Below are 21,099 nucleotides of genomic sequence, written 5' to 3'. Positions count from 1 at the left end.
GCAAGTTCTTGAGGCGTGACTGGGCCATGGTCTTCTACACAGGACGCTGAGCAATGTGTTATTCATTTTGACTAGTGGAGTTGAACTATGTACCACGCAGCTGTCTATTGAAGAAGTAGACATTCAAGCCTTCTAGTTTTGCACTCGATCCTACCCGTGTTATCACTAGCTTCTACCTTTTCTTATGAGTCCCAATATTGTATTGGAACTGCGACGTACTGGTGTAATAATATTATGCTTTGTTTTATCATTGACCTTTTAAAACTAATCTGTTTGTCCTGGGGCAGTTTTACATATTTAGAAATTTGAGGTCTACAATTAATTCTTATAACCATTTTTAATTTGCCTTTGTCTTGATGTGAGCCGGCCGGAGTGGCCGTGCAATTCTAGGCGCTACAGTCTGGTACCGCGAGACCGCTACGGTCGCAGGTTCGAATCCTGCCTCGGTCATGGATGTGTGTGATGTCCTTACGTTAGTTAGGTTTAAGTAGTTCTAAGTTCTAGGGGACTGATGACCTCAGAAGTTGAGTCCCATAGTGCTCAGAGCCATTTGAGCCATTTTTTTCTCTTAATGTGATCTATCTTTGCAGAATTTTATCTCACTATATTCTGGGGCTGTTAACATTGTATCTTTTGGCTGTGGCTGAGTGTTTGTGCTTTTCTGTTGTAGTACTGAAGCGGGTACCTAGTCCGTGTCTAAATCGATGTCCGGAGTACGACGCCTTGGCCGACCAGTACCAGAGGGAACGGGAGGTTCTTTTGGCAGCGGGGAAAATGGCAACCGATACGGAGGCCACTGAGTTCTTGGGGTTGCAGTGAGTGGGGATCTTGCATTAAGTTAAGTTTCCTCTGCATTGGGACGCCAAGGCGTCTGTTCCGTTTCCTATACTGCTTATATATTTACCTTCAAAACCGTAAAGGAAGGAGAGTAGTTTTCTGAATTATACCTTACGTGCAGCGGGAGATGAACTCATGTACACGTTAAAGAGAAATACTTGATGGGTAGCGTAAATTGGAAATTATGTGAATTGTCCTATTGCGCTTGCCCAGGTGACCTATTTAAAAGAAACTTATTTCACCTTTATTATTCAAGTGCCCTTTGTTAAATGAAACTGACTTTACCTTTTATTATTGAAGCTCTTACAGTTAGCATAAAAGTTATAAGAAGTTCTTGTTTGCACCTAATTCAATTAGAAAGATATTGTGTAATGTATTTCTCTGACTTGTGAATAATAGACACTTATAGAAAATTTTTGGTAAATACTGTGCCCTTTGGGTTAAACAGTTGATCAGTAATAAATTAATTGTATCTTGCAAGTCCTCTGTACTTGTTATTACTTCACTTATCACCGGTTTGCACGTAAACTCCACGTTGCATCTAGTTCAATTAATCTTCAAGTGATTTGTACAGATGATTTTGGATTCTTGCTACCGATCATCGCGCGTCTTTCATACCTTGTTTGTGTCGGTGCTGACACTCACAGTAACCAACACAACAACCATATTATCTAAAAGCATTCAAGTCTTGATGGATCATTTCTGTATGAGCTTCCCATGTATTAGTCGTAATAAACTATTACTACCTGTAGCCATTTTTCAACCAAAATCTCATCTAAAGCATCCATGGAGGCTGCAGATGATACATTTAAACCACATTCAAATGGTTCAAATGGCTCTGAGCACTATGTGACTTAACATCTTTGGTCATCAGTCCCCTAGAACTTAGAACTACTTAAACCTAACTAACCTAAGGACATCACACAACACCCGGTCATCACGAGGCAGAGAAAATCCCTGACCCCGCCGGGAATCGAACCCGGGAAACTGGGCGCGGGAAGCGAGAACGCTACTGCACGACCACGAGCTGCGGACCCACATGGCATTCTTTTGAATTGGGGGCGCCTACTAAAAGCGGTGTGCTTTCGATATCTAGGAGCAGTGGTGCCCGCATCTCGTGGTCGTGCGGTAGCGTTCTCGCTTCCCACGCCCGGGTTCGATTCCCGGCGGGGTCAGGGATTTTCTCTGCCTCGTGATGGCTGGGTGTTGTGTGATGTCCTTAGGTTAGTTAGGTTTAAGTAGTTCTAAGTTCTAGGGGACTGATGACCATAGATGTTAAGTCCCATAGTGCTCAGAGCCATTTGAACCATTTTGGAACAGTGGCATTTGCCAGTAGCTATCTGTCAAGTTCCAACTTCTCAGATACTTGACACCTTTGAACTCTTAGTATATTTTTTGACTGGCCTCACTGGGGTGATAAAAATCATTTCGTGTGGCTCAACGGCCTGGTGAAATTCTATCAATTGGACGTCACTTCCGCAGTTTGTGTGTCCCTAGCCTGCCTCAATTATCCAACCAAGTAAAGGGGACCAACAGTTTAGTGTGGGATCCGAGCCCCATGTCTTGTCAAGCGAATCCTCTATAAGTTAGAATGAACAGTCGAGATCGCAATAATGCTTATTTATTAACCGGTTTGGGCTTATCAACAAGCCGTCTTCAGAATTTTTTGGCCCCCTGTGGTTGGTGCTGGCGGCTTGTAGGGAAGCAGCATACTCACGCCTTATAAAATTCACATCAGCCTTTCCATTGTGTGCCAGCCTAGTCCGCTGTAACTAGCTCTGACGTCATAAATATTGCGCAATACTTTAAAATGAAGTAAATAACCTGAAACGTTTCTAGCATGTCAGGAGTAATTCAAAATCAATATGTGTTGGATATCAGTTCAATAACTTTAACCATTTTCGAAATTTGGATGGTTTTCTGTAAAAATCATTGGCGCAACAGAAAAGAGCTAGAAACTTAAAAATTTATATTTAGATTTCTTTTGCATAATAATTTAGTAGAAACAGTATTCTGGATCTCACAAATTAAAATTTTAGTTGACATTCATGATTTTCTGGCTTTTATCTTAAAAATTAAGGAAGCAAGATAGATTAAGTAGGCGAATAAATAAAGCTATAGATTAAGTAGGCGAATAAATAAAGCTAGGATGTTTAAATTTAAGTAAAAGGGAGATCCGCTATAACCATAAAGATGTGAGAAGTTTCGAGTGAATAACTATAAAACTACAGTGTTAGCGCATCTCCAAAGGGCAAGTTCAGAGCTCGTCTACTGCGTGTAGTGTAATTAAATTAATTCTCTCGCCCAAAATATTTGACTTAGCCATTTCAGACTTTTATTATGATTACTTACTTGTGTGCTGATTGCACAATTAAATTGAGAGCTTCATCAGCCATCAGCAAAGGAAGCAATGATTTATTCGATAACTTAAAGTGGTGCATTACTAGCCCAGCGGCTAGTCGGGAGAGCAGATTTGATCAGGCGTTCCCTTAGCCGTCCGCACCGCGGCTTTATATGTAAGAACGCTGCGCGAGAGGAGGAAGGCCCCAGTTCTCTCCAGACGCCGATTAGCGCACCACCTGTGCCAGGAGTCGCGTCGCGGTATCGTTGATATAAACAGCCTCGGATGCAGTAATAAGTTACTCAGGATACGCGTAACCATGAAATCGTTTTCGAGTGAAGTGTTAATTCTGGGATGACTTTAATGATCTATCTTCAGTTTTCATATGCCGTATTTTCACGTGCGGCTTCAGGAAAGACATTCTACCATTATTTAGTGTGGCGTTTGATGAACATTATCATCAAATTATGGCGAGCATTCACTTAAACATTTAATTTGAACAGTTATAGTTGCATCAGCGCATTAGACTCTGAACTGCTCTGGTAGTTGGATTGTGTGGATTCGTTTTGGTCTGTGACTTTCAGAGTATAGTGAACATTTTAGAGTGAATGGTTTTTGATTATGAATCCCAGACAATCTCCTATTCCTCAGAGCTATAAGCTGTAGCTATAAATGTATTTCTCAGATGAAGTGGGCACTAGGAATTATAATTACATGTTTCACGTTTTGCTAATCACTTTCTGGTTGCGAATATTGTAGTTAGAGATCTTGTGCTGAGAATGGCAAACAGCATAATTACAAAACATTTATTCTATTATTCCACCCGTCGCCCCACAGGCTCTTCAAATTTTTCTTGATATTACTATTTGAGTGTACGATCATAAGATACACACAAAATTTTTAGAACCTCATGAAAATGAGTGCTGCCTGTAAGAAGTGTCTCATGTTGTGCACATGAGGTCGGTGTCTTGGGGAATGAGTGTCCGCTTTTTATCTCCATCACTTGGTGGCAGTGACCTTTGGTGCGTGTGGACACATAGTTGGTTAGTGCTACACTGTGAACACATCCAGGTTGCAGGCGCTGGCTCCAGTGAGGAGAACATAAAGCAATACCATTAAGCTGTGTTTTATTGCGCCAGCAGCAAGAATTAATGGCAGTCGCAGCCTGAGTGCAGTACACGCCCGGCTTTCTGCCGTTTTGATTTTGTTTCTCTTATTTAGCAGTCTGAGAAACGTAGGCCCCTAAACCTTTATGAAGAAAGGGACAGCTTTAAGTGCCAATGTACGACAAACACCTTGTACATTCGAAATATATGTAACCGGAAACGGAAATTGAAACGAATTTTTAATGAAATGCTTCCATTTCTTTTATTTTGGAACTTGGGTGCGAAGACGGTCCTGACGTAGTTGTTATTCGCTGTTGTTTATTGTTATTATGTTGGATGTAAGAAATGTCAAAACATCGCCTGCAGTTCATTAAATTTACTTCAACATTTCGTAAGTATTCTGCTTCACAGTGTTCATATACTTCATAAATAGCATGTTTTGACATGTAGCCAACTTTCATCTGGATACAAAATATTTATTATTCAACTAATGTCCAGATACTATCCTGCTATCAAGAAACTGACAGAAGATACGACAACAAAAAAATTAAATGGTTATAAAACCACGCTCTAATAAACGTTCGACGTAAAGGCTATAGAGAGGTACGGCGGCTCCTGAGAAGTTATATTATTGTTTACTTCAGTCAGAGTTGCGATTTAATATACGTATTTACTGATTACGACCGTTACGAGCCACATTCACAACTTTTCGGCTTACCTGTAAACTTCGTCGCCGAACATGGATGCCTCTACGTTACAGTACTAAACCCTCCATTTTGAGGTTGATGAACCCGTGCAAAGACACGAATTTGCCGAGTAATACTTTTAATAAGCTGAAAAGACCTGAAAATGTCCTATAAAATATGAAACTTGTAATCACCAAAATAAAATCGACGCTGAAATAAATAGCGTTATAAAATCGCAGTCAATGTATTATGTTGCGGTCTTCATACTGAAAACTGGTTTTATGCAGATCCCTGTGGTAGACTGCCCTGTGCAGTCGTCTTCATTTCCGCATAACTGTCACAATCTGCTTGCTGCATTCCTGCCTTGGTCTCTCTCTACAGCCTTTACCCCCATACTTCCCTCCATGATCAAATCGAAAGTTCCTTGAGCCTCAGAAGCGACCCATCAACCGATCCTTGCCTTTAGTCGGGCTGTGCACAAAACATTTTCACCAGAGTTATATTTAGTGTATCATCATTAATTATTCGATTTACCCATCCAATTGTCAGCATTTTTCTGTACCAAATTTTAGAAAAATTCTGTGAACTGCTTATTCTCCACTTTTCAATTCCGTACAAGGCTGCACTCCAGACAAATAGCTTCAGAAAAACTGTAACTCATACTACGCAGAAACGCCAAAAAACTGGTAGAGGCGTACATATTCTAATACAGAGATATGTAAATAGACAGAATAAAGCGCTAAGTTCGGCAACGCTTATACAAGACAACAACTGTCTGGCACAGTTGTTAGATAGGTTACTGCTGCTACGATGGCAGGTTATCGATATTTAAGTGAGTTTGAACGTGGTGTTATTGTCGACGCATGAATGGAACACAGCATCTCCGAGGTAGCGATCAGGTGGGTACTTTCCCGTACGACCATTTCACGAGTGTACCGTGAATATCAGGAATCCGGTTAAACATCAAATCTCGGACATCGTTGCGGCTGGAAAAAGATTATGCAAGAACAGGACCAACGACGACTGAAGAGAATCGTTCAACGTGACAGAAGTGCAACCTTCCGCAAATTTCTGCAGATTTCAATGCTGGGCCATCGACAAGCGTCATCGTGAAAGCCATTCAACGAAACATCATCGATATGGCCCGCTCGTGTACCCTTGATGACTGCAAGACCGCCGGCCGCTGTGGCCGAGCGGCTCTAAGCGCTTCAGTCCGGAACTGCGCTGCTGCTACGGTCACAGGTTCGACTCTTGCCTCGGTTGTTGATGTGTGAGATGTTCTTAGGTTAGTTAGGTTTAAGTCGTTCTAAGTCTAGGGGACTGATGACTTCAGATGTTAAATCCCATAGTGCTCAGAGCCATTTGAACCATTTTTGAACTGCACGACACAAAGCTCTACACCCCTGCTTGGACGGATGAGTCTCGTTTCAAATTGTATCGAGAAGGTGGGTATGTACGGATGTGGAGAGAACCTCATGAACCAATGGACCCTGCATGACAGCAGGAGACTTCAAGCTGGTGGAGGCTCCGTTATGGTGTGGGGCGTGTGCATTTGGAGTGACAGGGACACCTACGCGTCTACTTACGACTGTGACAAATGCACGTAAGCATCCAGTCTGATCACCTGCATCCACTCGTGTCCATTGTGCTTTCCGACGGACTTGGGCAATTCCAGCAGGATAATGCGACACACCACATGTTCAGAATTGCTAGACTGGCTCCAGGAACACTCTTCTGAGTTTAAACACTTCCGCTGGCCACCAAACATGAACATTATTAAGCATTTCAGGAATGCCTTGCAAAGTGCTGTTCACAACAGATCTCCAGCCCCTCCTGCTCTTACGGATTCATAGACAGCCTGCAGAATCCATGGTGCCAGTTCCCTCCAGCACTACTTCAGGCATTAGTCTAGTCCATGCCACGCCGCGTTGCACACTTCTGCGTGCTTGCGGGGCCTACATGATATTAGGCAGGTGTACCAGTTTCTTTGGTTGTTCAGTGTAGATGTTAACAGATTCCTGTTTTTCAGAAAATGTTTATTGGTGTTGCCAGCCTGCATTTTGTATATTCTCAGCTTTGGACACCTTCACTTATTTTTGCTAACCAAATAACAAAATTTGACTGTTTCTTTGGGTGTCTCATTACCTGAGCTAACGTCCTCAGGATCAACTACCTCATTTAATTCGATAACATTCCATTAGTCTTATTTGACTTTTGTTGAAGTTCATCTTAGTCCCTTTCCAAGACATTACCTAAGTTCTTTGCTGTCTACGATATATCACCAAGTTTGAAATTTTTGTTTCTCCTCCGTGGACTTCTCTGTCCTTGGTTTCCTATATCACCTAATTGATGTGCAAACTGAATAACATCTCCTTACCTTCAGCATCACTTTCATGTCCTTCATTCTTATAACTGCAGTGTGGTTGAAAGCAGCTGCCCCTCTTTTAGATCACCTTACAGTACATAGCTGTCGTCATGAAAATATCCTATTTTGATTAAGATGTGACCCATGAATGAACAACGACGTGTTCTTATTATTGGTAAAGAAATATGTCATCATTAGCGGATTTCCATAACGCAGCTGAACATGTAAAGTGTCGTTTAACATGTGTTAAAGTAATATAGAATTATAACTAAGACTTCCAACCGCCCCAATATAGCCTGTAAGTACGTATGCATCGCTTCTTGTAGAAAAAAGCTGCGCAGTGTAGATGTGACTGCCCTTTGTATACCTAACTCTTATCAACAAGAAGAATCAATCGCTGAAATACAAAGTCTCGTTATATTCATGAGCGCATCACGTCTTTTGAAGTTCTCTGCAGCCTGCAACCTTGGGCAGCTGAAGAATTACATGCAAGACTAAAAAATAATCTGTTTGGTGAAGGTAGATTTATAAGCATTAATTCTGGTAAAGACAGATTATTTTGCAACAAGCTGTGATCGCCTCTTCTCCTACTGAGAATAAACACTAAACAACCACATGTGGATGTGAGCCTGAAAATTCATAAAACTGAAAAGTGGTCTTAGCAGGAAAAGAAATTGAAGATCTTTGAAATTAGCTTTATTATTCAAAATAAACACAAAATATCATGAACAGTCAATACAAAAGGCCTGATGTAGTCCACATAGATATAAAAAAACACATATCGAAAAAGAGCAGAAAATTAATTCCATATACTCTTACAAAACAGTAATACCATTTAGTGAGTGGAAAAGAGTGTGAATGTAAGCCTACGTCCACGGACGACTTAATGAAACACCGATAGTAATCTTTGCATATTCAGATAAAGGCGCCATCGGAACTGGGGACCTAACCTTGCACATAAGGATACACAGGTGCGTACAGATAGTATAAGTCCCTACGCTTCCACGGCCGGTGTCATTTTTAGTAAAATAATTTTGGGCATTGGGCATCTTCATTGTAAACTACTAAAACAATTAAACTACCGACGTTTCGACAGACTTTCTGTGGTCATCTTCAGGGCGCCCTCACCAATATTCCTAGAAGCTGCACTTTAGAAAGGCAGATCTCATATCGTTCACAAGACAAATTGAACTTTAGAGTCGTCAGCTAGCAGCACGATGTAAATATTAACTCGCCAGCTCCATCTCAGTTTGGAGGAAGTATGTAGAGTAAAAATGGTTCAAATGCCTCTGAGCACTATGGGACTCAACTGCTGAGGTCATTAGTCCCCTAGAACTTAGAACTAGTTAAACCTAACTAACCTAAGGACATCACAAACATCCATGCCCGAGGCAGGATTCGAACCTGCGACAGTAGCGGTCTTGCGGTTCCAGACTGCAGCGCCTTTAACCGCACGGCCACTTCGGCCGGCTATGTAGAGTAGCTCCCTACTATGCTGCCCAGTCGAGACTCGGCACTAAGAGACCTTAGTAGTTGAAAAATCTCTGCATTCACTGTACTGCTTGCAGATACGCTGTTTAAACGATGATTAGATCTCGTTCCCAGATGAAAGCCTTGCGTCTATAGTTTTTGTGCCGTATAAATGACTCGCAACTATAGAAGTCATACACAAAATGAAAGGCGTATGTGAAAGATGGCTTCCATTGTTTCTGTTTTTATTTTTTTATTATCCCTGCTAACTTGAAACTTCCAAAGAGTGTGGTCCTGTCAACATTCTCAAAAGCTTTTTCTAAATACACAAATGTTGTGGAAACAGGTTCACCGTTCTTCTGTCAAACTTCTAGTATAAGTTACAGAGTCAAAATTGCCTCATGCGTTTTCTACATTTCTACGGAAGAAAACTGATCTTTCCCGAGGTTGACTTCCACCAGTTTTCCCATTTTTCTCTAAATAATTTGTGCCAATATTTTACTACAATGACTAATTAATCTGATGGTTCTGTATTATTCACTCCTGCCGGCACCTGCGTTCTATGTGATTGTAATTATTATATGCTTCTTGAACTCTGAGGGCATTTGGCCGTCTCACGTATCTTGCGTACCATGTGGTTTCCCTCAAGGATCTCACTAATTTTTAGAGAGTGCCATCTGCTCCAGGGGCCTTCTTTCCACTTCGGTCTTTCAGTGACCTGTTCAAGTTATCTCGTGGTATCTCTCATCTCATCTTCGCCTACTTCCTCTTCTCTTTCTATAACAATGTTCTCAAGTTTATTTCCCTTATATAGTCCCTCTACATATTCCTTCGACCTTTCACCTTTCTCTTCTTTGCTTAGTACTGGCAAGCCATCTTAGCTCTTGGTGTTAAAACAGCTCTTTTTCTTCTCTCCAAATGTCAATTCAGTTTTCAGGTCACTTTAGTTTTCCTATAGGCAGCACATACCTTTCCTTTAGTTACGCATGCTTCTGGAACCTTGCGTTTGTTCTCTAGCCATTCCAGCTTAGCCATTTCGCACGTCCTATCAGTCACAGTTTTCGGACTTCTGTATTATTTAGTACTTCTCGTGTTATTCGAGGGTTTCTAGTGGGCCTTGTCCTTTTAGCTATTTGACGTAGCACAAAGACGCTGCCTGTTAAACATATAATGTGATATCTTTTACCCATATCAGTAGCAGTAATGATAAATTTTGCAGTAGTAACTCCCTGCCGTAAAAGCTGATAAGGGTGAAACAGTGGTTATAAATAGTTCAAAATCTTTAATAGTTTTTAGTTAAGAAACCATATTACCAGCTATTTTTCCTTTTATTTCCCCATATGGGCAATAGTATTGCCCTAACAGCAAAATCAACAGTGATCAATTATATAAAATACATACTATTCTATTAATCATCCCACCAGTGCTGCATTTCTATGTTTTACTTTCTGCTACTGCTTTCGAGTGATGGCTCGTTCTCAGTTGCTATATTTATACAATGAACCTATTATTGGCACACACACACACACACACACACACACACACACACACACACACACACACACACACCGTTCTGAACTGTACCGTACTCCCTTTTGTAAGGGTAGTGCTCGTGAGGGGCAGTCTCCATCTCTCCCACATATTTTAAATCCAGTATGTGTGTTAAGTATAATTCCAGTTATACATGACAGTCGTTCGTCACGTATATACTGCACTAAAGTGTCTATGAGCCTTCAACGTCTTCTTAGAACGACGAGTCTAACTGATAAAAGCTTGGAAATGTATGTGGTACATTTTACATCTATGTACATGGTAAATTCCTCAAATTCATCTCTCTGAGTGACAGTGCCAAGGCAGCACAACCATTTTCCCAACACGGGGAAGACAATTTCAGAGCAGGAAGAATGATGCGTGAAACTACTAAGAAATAATGGTTAAAATCGGTAAGGAAACATCGCGGGAGCATGCCATATAAATGGGAGTTGATTGACGTTAAAATTGGTGCTATGATAGATCACCTGTCTGTAATATCGCAGTAGCTCTGTTTTGTTCGATGTATAGGATCATATGTCGGTTAGTAGGACTGTGTCTTTGCTTTATCCCATTTTAATCCAACTATGACGCTCTTGAACTTACGTTCTTATATGTTCTTCTTGTTTACTACAATTATTTTCCTGTAACCTAAACTTATTTTTCTTAGAATTCCAAACATCTATTCGCTATTCTTCAGAAATCTACAGTCCTGACAGTAGAATCTTTCGGAGACTCTTCCACCTCTGCTGGAAAGTGATTCGAAGAAATGCTATAATGTCATCTGTTGGAAGAAACTGCGAAAAGCTGAACCACAAAATCTCATTCTTAGACCTTTCGTTTCAGGATGAAATACACACCGCGTCGTTTCGGGTATTATTTATCAAAATACTTAAAAATGTATTGTATAATATTATGTGGCGTACTACTGATCTAACTACTTCTGACCTTTGCGGTAGGCACAGTGGAAATTATACTAGTGTCCAAAATGAAAGCAACAAACCGTTACTTCCCGACCTGTGTCTAATTCACGATATAATCATACAGACTGTTTACATATATCCGTTTGATCGTGTTCCTCACGGAAGGTGCCAGTCCACTCAACAGACACCCACGCCAACGATGACGTCAGGGCACCTGTCAAACGGGGTAGTGCTTGCCGGGTAGTCCCACATTCAAAGACGCTGTGTACAGAGTCACAGACGGCGCAGCATGACACAGAGAAGACGCCTACCGGCTTCTCTGCGGTGGACTGCCTTAAGAAGAATGCAACCAGGACAGTTGCAGACTGACGTGTCCCGATGGCTTAATGTGAATCGTTCTGTTGTCTCTAATATGTGGTGATACGTGGCGACGGTTAAGAGCGAAACTGTATCCCGAAGACCAGGGCAGGGCCAACCACGTCTGACATCAGACAGAGATGTCCGTTATTCAGCTGTAAGGGCACCACGGCACCGCCTTAGTACTGCGCGGCAACTGGCATCAGACCTCGCAGCATCCACTGGACGTTTTGTATCGAGGCGGACGGTAAACAGAACGCTTCAGCAGAGTGGCCTTTATTGTCGAAGACCTGCTGTATGTGTACTTCGGACGCGTTTTCACGGTAGGGAACGTCTAGAGAGGAGTCGTCAACATACCACCTGGATGGTCGAACGGTGGACCAATGTTCTTTTCCCAGATGATTCCCAATTTGGTCTGGAGAGTGATTCTCTATGGTTTCGCATCCGGAGTGGACGTGGAACACGATTTATGGACCCAAGAATTGTGGAAAAGGGATTGATATCGAGGAGCATCCCTAATGGTGTGGGCAGGGATTATGTTGACCACGCGAACACCTCTTCATGAAATTGAACCGGTGAATCGACAAGGTTTAACACTTGTCAGGTATCGTGACGAGAGCTATTGTTGCGAAGTGCTGCGTGCCCAGACTTTGTACTGATGGACGATAATGCTCGACGTCATACTACACAGGCGGTTGTTTTCTTGGCTATGGAAGATATTGCGCGCATGGTATGGCCTGTTCGTTCTCACGATTTGAATCCCATAGAGTGTGTCTGTGATGCACTAGCGAAACGGGTTGCATCACGTCAGCACCCACCATCCACCATCCACTCTCCAAGATTTGTGAGCAGCTGTCCAGGAAGAAAGGGCGTTATTGCCTCAGCACGAGATTGGTGACATCATTCACAGCATGCCCCGTCGCTGCCAGGCCTGTATTGCTGCCAGAGTTGTCACACCCCACACTGCCCAAATTAACCAGTTGTCGGAATGCGTATGCGAATCCATTAAGTTGGAAAAAACGAAAAACGTTTTTGTCTACCGTTACACATGTTCAGGTAGGTTAGTACGTGGTGCGTAACGCAATAAAAATACCGTTGCTCTGCAAGTGGTTAACTGTGTTGCATTAATCGCGAGTGAATAACATATTACTAGTCTCGAAATAGTTCTGTGGAAAATGTAGGACAACTGTAAATAGCTTATGGAACGTGCTTCTAGTTTGGATATTCTGTGCTGATTACTATCCGTAGAGTAACAGTTTAGGACAATGTAGACCAGAAATAGCATCCTTCGGTTTACTATGTTGGAAAGCCACGTGTGAATATCATGGTAGAAATTAAGAGAAAAAAGCTTCTTATGAAGGCTAAGCTCTATAAAGCATCACCCGATAATTTCATAATTGCTTACACATAAGGACATCACATGCTGGATGGTTTTGTTGACATACATTGGGTTTCTGAAAGTTAATTGTCTGCCTGGTATTCTAGTTATCGATGTACATTGTATTTCACAGGTCTTGGGTAGTTGTCATACATATTCATGGTAGTCCACTGAGCTTAACATTGCAGTTATTTGTTACGAATTTGTTTTTAATTGATATCGGTTATAATTTGACAGCCCTACCTTCATGCCACCAAATCGTGGATTTTCAAGAAATTGAAACTAAATTGACCTCTCAGTGCGATGACAGTCCTGTAACAACGTATTTATCATTGCAGAGAATAACGCCACATTCATCAGTGCGCTATGAAATGGTGGTAGATGTGGGGGGGGGGGGGGGGCAGTCGAAATATAGTCTGGAAACAATTCTGTGTCTCCTACTCCAACGTATCGTGGAGATTGTTCGAAACCAGTTCTGCGAGCTACTCCAGTATATCAGACACTGCATCTGATGTGTTGATTTCCGCTTTTTAGTTATTCTTCCTTTTATAATGTTACTTAAAATCCGTCTTGATTACAAAATTTTTTTATTCATATGACCGGTTTCGGTTCATTATAGCCATTATCATACATTTTGTTCTTGGTTTTCAGCAATTCCACACGGTTCTCCTACGATTGTACATCACTCTACGTAACAGCATCATCCCCGAACAGTTCTGTAGTATTGCTAAATCGTTTCTGTATATTGATATGCGAAACACTCGCCGTCCAGTATAACACATTGTGTTCTACTAGTTAATTTGTCTGTACTGAGGACTTAGAACGTTTCAGGTAGGTTGGTTTTAGACTGTTCCGAGCTCCATTAGTATGCTGCATGCAAATGGACATTAGCATTTACGTGCTTCATGCCACAGTATCAGATTTTTTTCTGCCTTATGTAAGGCTAACCTATTTCATTGTATTGATGCCCTTGAAGTTTGATCGTGACTGCACGTTGATCAGCAGGACCTGCAGAGGCCTTGAATGCCCCCAGAGGCGTCTGAGAATGGTACATAATTGGAGTTAATACCAGCAGGTTGTCTTCTAGCAGTTAGTCAAAGCCATGCATTCCAACCGACTTGCAGCTGCTGGGTCGCAGGAAAGCAGTACAGGGCCGCGGTTGATGGATGTATAGACAAGATCAACGGTATGGTTGTTGGTATCGCAGTCGGTGCAGAGACTGTCTACCTACTATGCACATTCACATAATTGAAATAGATCATCTGTGGTGTCACCGCCAGACACCACACTTGCTAGGTGGTAGCCTTTAAATTGGCCGTTGTCCATTAGTATACGTCGGACCCGCGTGTCGCCACTATCAGTGATTGCAGACCGAGCGCCGCCACACGGCAGGTCTAGAGAGACTTCCTAGCACTCGCCGACTTTGCTAGCGATGGTTCACTGACAAATTACGCTCTCATAGCCTTCAGCTACGTCATTTGCTACGACCTAGCAAGGCGCCATTATAAGTTGCTATTGATATTGTAAATAATGTACAGACAAGAGCTACGTTCAGCATTAATGGATTAAAGTTAAGTATTCCACCAAGTACCACCTTTTTTCTGAAGTCTAAATACCTTGTCCTGTTCCAGACCTCACGCCAGTCTGCGTGAGCTTAAACGCGTGCCTTTCGGCTTCGTCCAAACCCCGTGGGTTGGCTCCTGCCAATCCACAACATCTTCCAAGTAAATAAAACAATAATACAATCCTAAAACAAAACGCCAGCCCAAACCCCAGCTTAGCATGCCAGGAATAACGCTACGTTTTAATAGTTAGTTATACCTGTGCGCTAAACACATGAAATTAACCTATTATTCCCAGCTACAGCCTAAGTAGTGGCTGTACTGCTCATGTTTCTTCAAGTGCAAACCTGTGACACTGGTCATAGTTCATCTAGATGTAGCACGACAAGTACATTATGTAACCATAACATTCAGTAACATTATACCGCCGAGTTCGAGCTTTCTTAAATGTAGTTACATTGTCAGTTCCCTGTATATTGTGCAGAAATCGTCAGGTGGCTATACAGCTCCTAAAGGTGTGTGCACTGTAGATGAATGAAGTGCCGCTTTGTTGATTTTGCTGTAACATGTGGACCTAAGGACTGATGGACGGCGTTAGATCATCATGAACACGTTCGCATTGTATGTTCTGCGCTGTCACCTTGAGTGCATGCCTTGGAATCAGCAGGAAACGATATCATCTAAATTTCAAAGAACAGTGAAACCACAGCAATGCTTTCGAATCTTACTGGGTTATATAATCCACAAAAGCGACAGCGCCCTTATTGAAGGAAGCACATCCACATTCTTCGGAAGTTATGAGGTTGGTGCATAAGTTCGTTGTGGTTCTTTTTTTCATATTGCTATTCCGGTTACTATGGGTTTATTTGTAGATTGTCACTTTTAATTTGTAGTTCACTGTTGCTGTTTGAGTTTACACATTGTCTTTTTGCCACTTGGAGATAGGGAAGCTGTGAACGCTAGAAAATTGAGGTCCAAGGGGAGAAATCGGATCATTTGCCACATATCCCACTGTTTGAGTTCATAGAGAGGTGACAGCAGCGGAGGTAGCAAGAAACATTTGCAGCGTTTCTAGGAAATGATACTGGACAGGGCAAGGCAAGAAAAAGGATTTTCTTAATTTTAAGGATGGTCTTCTTGACGTTAGTAACCCTCCACGTGCAGGAAGACCTTCGGACGCTACAGTCTGGAACCCCGCGACCGCTACGGTCGCAGGTTCGAATCCTGCCTCGGGCATGGATGTGTGTGATATCCTTAGGTTAGTTAGGTTTAAGTAGTTCTCAGTTCTAGGGGACTGATGACCATAGCAGTTAAGTCCCATAGTGCTCAGAGCCATTTGAACCATTTTGAAGAGCTGCGGGATGTGATGAAGATTGTTCAAAAGCATTAATCCACAACGATCCACATCAGTGTACTCGAGAATGTGATTAATTGTGATCATTCCACCATCGTGCAACCTTTGCAAGCAATGGGGAAGGTTCAGATGTCGGATGAGTGGGTACCGCATGATCTAAGCCAAAATCGCTGAAACAAGCGGTTGGCCATATTTGCATCTCTGCTTGCTCGTCATCAATAGGATCGTGAACAACACAGATCATTCCTATCCTGTATCGTAATTGCTGACGATAAATGCTGTCTTTATGATAACATAAGGAAAAGAAAGGAATGGTTGAACCCAATCAAAGTAGCAATTAACCGTACAAAGACCTTCGCACATTCAACGAAAATAATGTTGTGCATATGGTGGAACACTGACGGTGTGGTATACTACGAATTGCTTCCCAGAGGTGTAACCATTACAGCTGACATTTACCGTCAACAAGTCTGATGTCTTTTAGACGCAGTCCTAGGACAACGACCAGGAAGACTGTGTGCAGTGATGCTATTTCACGATGATGTCCTCCCGCATTCTATTAAACTGACAAAAATCATTACTATCTATTAGGAACATTACGTATGTCGATTGTGGACAGTTGGGAATGTGGGTCTCACACGAAGCGTGCAAGCGATAAGTCCCTGCAGTCGCGCTACTGATCCGTGTCCTGGGTGGCTCAGATGGATAGAGGGTCTGCAATGTAAGCAGGAGATCAAGGGTTCGGGTCCCGGTCGGGGCACACATTTTCTGCTGTCACCATCAACGTATGTCAGCAACACCTGTCGGCAGCTGAGCGTTTCAATTAATTATCATTCATTACTGAAGAGCTGAGTTGGGAAGTTATTCCGCACCCATCTTATTCACCTGATTTTGCACTCTCAGAGTTTCACCTTTTCCGCTCTTGGTCGAACACCTTCAGGGCATTTCCTTTCCGGATGGAAATGCGCTCCGAAAAAGACTCGACGATTTCTTCGCCACAGAACCACGTTATTTCTACAGACGCGCAATCGAAAAGCTACCAGAGTGTTGGCGGACTGTCGTAAATAGTGAACGAGAATACATTATTGGTGACCGAAGTCACTGCTACGTGTATCTTTTATGTTTATCAAACTTACGGAAAACGCTACGAACTTCTGCACCAGCCTAATACACTCCTGGAAATGGAAAAAAGAACACATTGACACCGGTGTGTCAGACCCACCATACTTGCTCCGGACACTGCGAGAGGGCTGTACAAGCAATGATCACACGCACGGCACAGCGGACACACCAGGAACCGCGGTGTTGGCCGTCGAATGGCGCTAGCTGCGCAGCATTTGTGCACCGCCGCCGTCAGTGTCAGCCAGTTTGCCGTGGCATACGGAGCTCCATCGCAGTCTTTAACACTGGTAGCATGCCGCGACAGCGTGGACGTGAACCGTATGTGCAGTTGACGGACTTTGAGCGAGGGCGTATAGTGGGCATGCGGGAGGCCGGGTGGACGTACCGCCGAATTGCTCAATACGTGGGGCGTGAGGTCTCCACAGTACATCGATGTTGTCGCCAGTGGTCGGCGGAAGGTGCACGTGCCCGTCGACCTGGGACCGGACCGCAGCGACGCACGGATGCACGCCAAGACCGTAGGATCCTACGCAGTGCCGTAGGGGACCGCACCGCCACTTCTCAGTAAATTAGGGACACTGTTGCTCCTGGGGTATCGGCGAGGACCATTCGCAACCGTCTCCATGAAGCTGGGCTACGGTCCCGCACGCCGTTAGGCCGTCTTCCGCTCACGCCCCAACATCGTGCAGCCCGCCTCCAGTGGTGTCGCGACAGGCGTGAATGGAGGGACGAATGGAGACGTGTCGTCTTCGGCGATGAGAGTCGCTTCTGCCTTGGTGCCAATGATGGTCGTATGCGTGTTTGGCGCCGTGCAGGTGAGCGCCACAATCAGGACTGCATACGACCGAGGCACACAGGGCCAACACTCGGCATCATGGTATGGGAAGCGATCTCTTACACTGGCCGTACACCACTGGTGATCGTCGAGGGGACACTGAATAGTGCACGGTACATCCAAACCGTCATCGAACCCATCGTTCTACCATTCCTAGACCGGCAGTGGAACTTGCTGTTCCAACAGGACAATGCGCGTCCGCATGTATCCCGTGCCACCCAACGTGCTCTAGAAGATGTAAGTCAACTACCCTGGCCAGCAAGATCTCCGGATCTGTCCCCCATTGAGCATGTTTGGGACTGGATGAAGCGTCGTCTCACGCGGTCTGCACGTCCAGCACGAACGCTGGTCCAACTGAGGCGCCAGGTGGAAATGGCATGGCAAGCCGTTCCACAGGACTACATCCAGCATCTCTACGATCGTCTCCATGGGAGAATAGCAGCCTGCATTGCTGCAAAAGGTGGATATACACTGTACTAGTGCCGACATTGTGCATGCTCTGTTGCCTGTGTCTATGTGCCTGTGGTTCTGTCAGTGTGATCATGTGATGTATCTGACCCCAGGAATGTGTCAATAAAGTTTCCCCTTCCTGGGACAATGAATTCACGGTGTTCTTATTTCAATTTCCAGGAGTGTATTTACAGATCTTGTGGAAATATCTGACGTCTGCACCAGCACCAGCATTCGTCAAAAATATGTGTAAAAGTCACAGCTTCCTAGTTCTTTTGGTTTTGAGTCTGTAGCAGAAATGGAACACGGTGATGTGGTAATTCAGTGGGTAGTACTGTAACATGATAGAACTACATCTACCAATTTCCACCTGTTTTGTTACCTGTGTTTTTCTCTGTTGTTAGAAGACCAGAGCATAAATCTACATGGCCACCGTCATCTCGTGTGGAGCTGCTGGCTGGCGAATAGGTCGCGAACTACATTGAGGACGAGAGCGCCTTGGTGGAGCTGTCGGCCAAGTGGTTAGCATCCTGCCTGGAAAGACTACGCCTGCTGATCTTCCGTCCCGCATCCTGTCTGATGTTAACTCCGCCAAGTGCTCCGGATTGGAACACTTGCACTGAGTGACACTTGCACGGAGCCTGGGGCTCTCGCCAGGCTAACCGGCTTTCCAAGGTACAGGCACGCTAAGGAATCTAGCAGTTCTGCACAGCTGGTCGTGCGAGCTGGCTCTCGCTCACACCACAGCAAGGAGCAATCATGTATCGCTTCAGGGTGGCTCACTAGCGCATTTCGCGGCAGATTTCTTTTTAACACTGTTGCGTAAAAGAGAAGTGACAGTGAAATTCAGTATCTATTTCAATATTCTGATGACACATACAACGGGGGACCGCTAATCAAGAAACATGGTTGATACCTGGTAGTCAAGGGTAGGCAGGATTCGATTACGATTGTGGACGGGGCCGTGATCAGTTCCTAAGGGTTTCCTTTTACAATTACACACAACTTATTTTAAACCAGTACTTCCAGACTCAAAAGTAAATATAAAATACCACACGTTATTAACGAAGGAATAAACAACAGTGTAAATAATAGTGTTTTCAGTGAGTTACAATTTAGCAAATCATCATTAAATACAGATACGACAGATTATGTTTTAAAAGCAAGCCACTGTGATCTGGGCAGAAGGCCTTACACGACAAGAATGGCAATGAATTAAGAGTTGGCCGGCGCTTCCATCTGGAACCGCGCGACCGCTACGGTCGCAGGTTCGAATCCTGCCTCGGGCATGGACGTGTGTGATGTCCTTAGTTTAGTTAGGTTTAAGTAGTTCTAAGTTCTAGGGGACTGATTACCTTAGAAGTTAAGTCCCTTAGTGCTCAGAGCCATTTGAACCAACCAAATTAAGAATTGTTTAAGAATTCGCTGCAATTTCGAGGTATTTAAATATTAAGGTAAGTCGCCACAAACACAGCAGAAGGCATCAGACACTAAGAATGGCTGTAAATAAAGTTTTAAGGTTTGCTGCTAAAATACAAATACCAAATTAGAATTTTACGGCAAATGACCATAATCACGGCTGAAGGACTTACACGCCATGAATGGCAATAATACAAAAAAGTTTCGAAACCTGCTGTAAAATAGCAAATACAATAGCAAAAGTTAATTAAAAAACAAGCAACTGATCCAGACAGTGCTCCAGGAATCGACCTCTGAGAAAGTCTGGCAACAAGAACTTTCGTGAGCGATGAGGCAGGCAGTCAAGAGTTGCATTCACTTCATAAGATGGTAACTCAGACTAGTGGCAATCCAACCAATGACTAATGATAATAACAAGAGCTTTCGCGAGCGATGAGACAGGCAGTCAAGAGTTGCATTCACTTCATAAGATGGTAACTCAGACTAGTGGCAATCCAACCAATGACTAATGATAATAACAAGAGCTTTCGCGAGCGATGAGACAGGCAGTCAAGAGTTGCATTCACTTCATAAGATGGTAACTCAGACTAGTGGCAACCCAACCAATGACTAATGATAATAACAAGAGCTTTCGCGAGCGATGAGACAGGCAGTCAAGAGTTGCATTCACTTCATAAGATGGTAACTCAGACTAGTGGCAATCCAACCAATGACTAATGATAATAACAAGAGCTTTCGCGAGCGATGAGACAGGCAGTCAAGAGTTGCATTCACTTCATAAGATGGTAACTCAGACTAGTGGCAATCCAACCAATGACTAATGATAATAACAAGAGCTTTCGCGAGCGATGAGACAGGCAGTCAAGAGTTGCATTCACTTCATAAGATGGTAACTCAGACTAGTGGCAATCCAACCAATGACTAATGATAATAACAAGAGCTTTCGCGAGCGATGAGACAGGCGGTCAAGAGTTGCATTCACTTCATAAGATGGTAACTCAGACTAGTGGCAATCCAACCAATGACTAATGATAATAACAAGAGCTTTCGCGAGCGATGAGACAGGCAGTCAAGAGTTGCATTCACTTCATAAGATGGTAACTCAGACTAGTGGCAATCCAACCAATGACTAATGATAATAACAAGAGCTTTCGCGAGCGATGAGACAGGCAGTCAAGAGTTGCATTCACTTCATAAGATGGTAACTCAGACTAGTGGCAATCCAACCAATGACTAATGATAATAACAAGAGCTTTCGCGAGCGATGAGACAGGTGGTCAAGAGTTGCATTCACTTCATAAGATGGTAACTCAGACTAGTGGCAATCCAACCAATGACTAATGATAATAACAAGAGCTTTCGCG

Source organism: Schistocerca serialis, chromosome 8, assembly GCF_023864345.2.
Source record: "Schistocerca serialis cubense isolate TAMUIC-IGC-003099 chromosome 8, iqSchSeri2.2, whole genome shotgun sequence".
NCBI classification, from domain to species: domain Eukaryota; kingdom Metazoa; phylum Arthropoda; class Insecta; order Orthoptera; family Acrididae; genus Schistocerca; species Schistocerca serialis.
Note: the sequence above shows the minus strand (reverse complement) of the source record.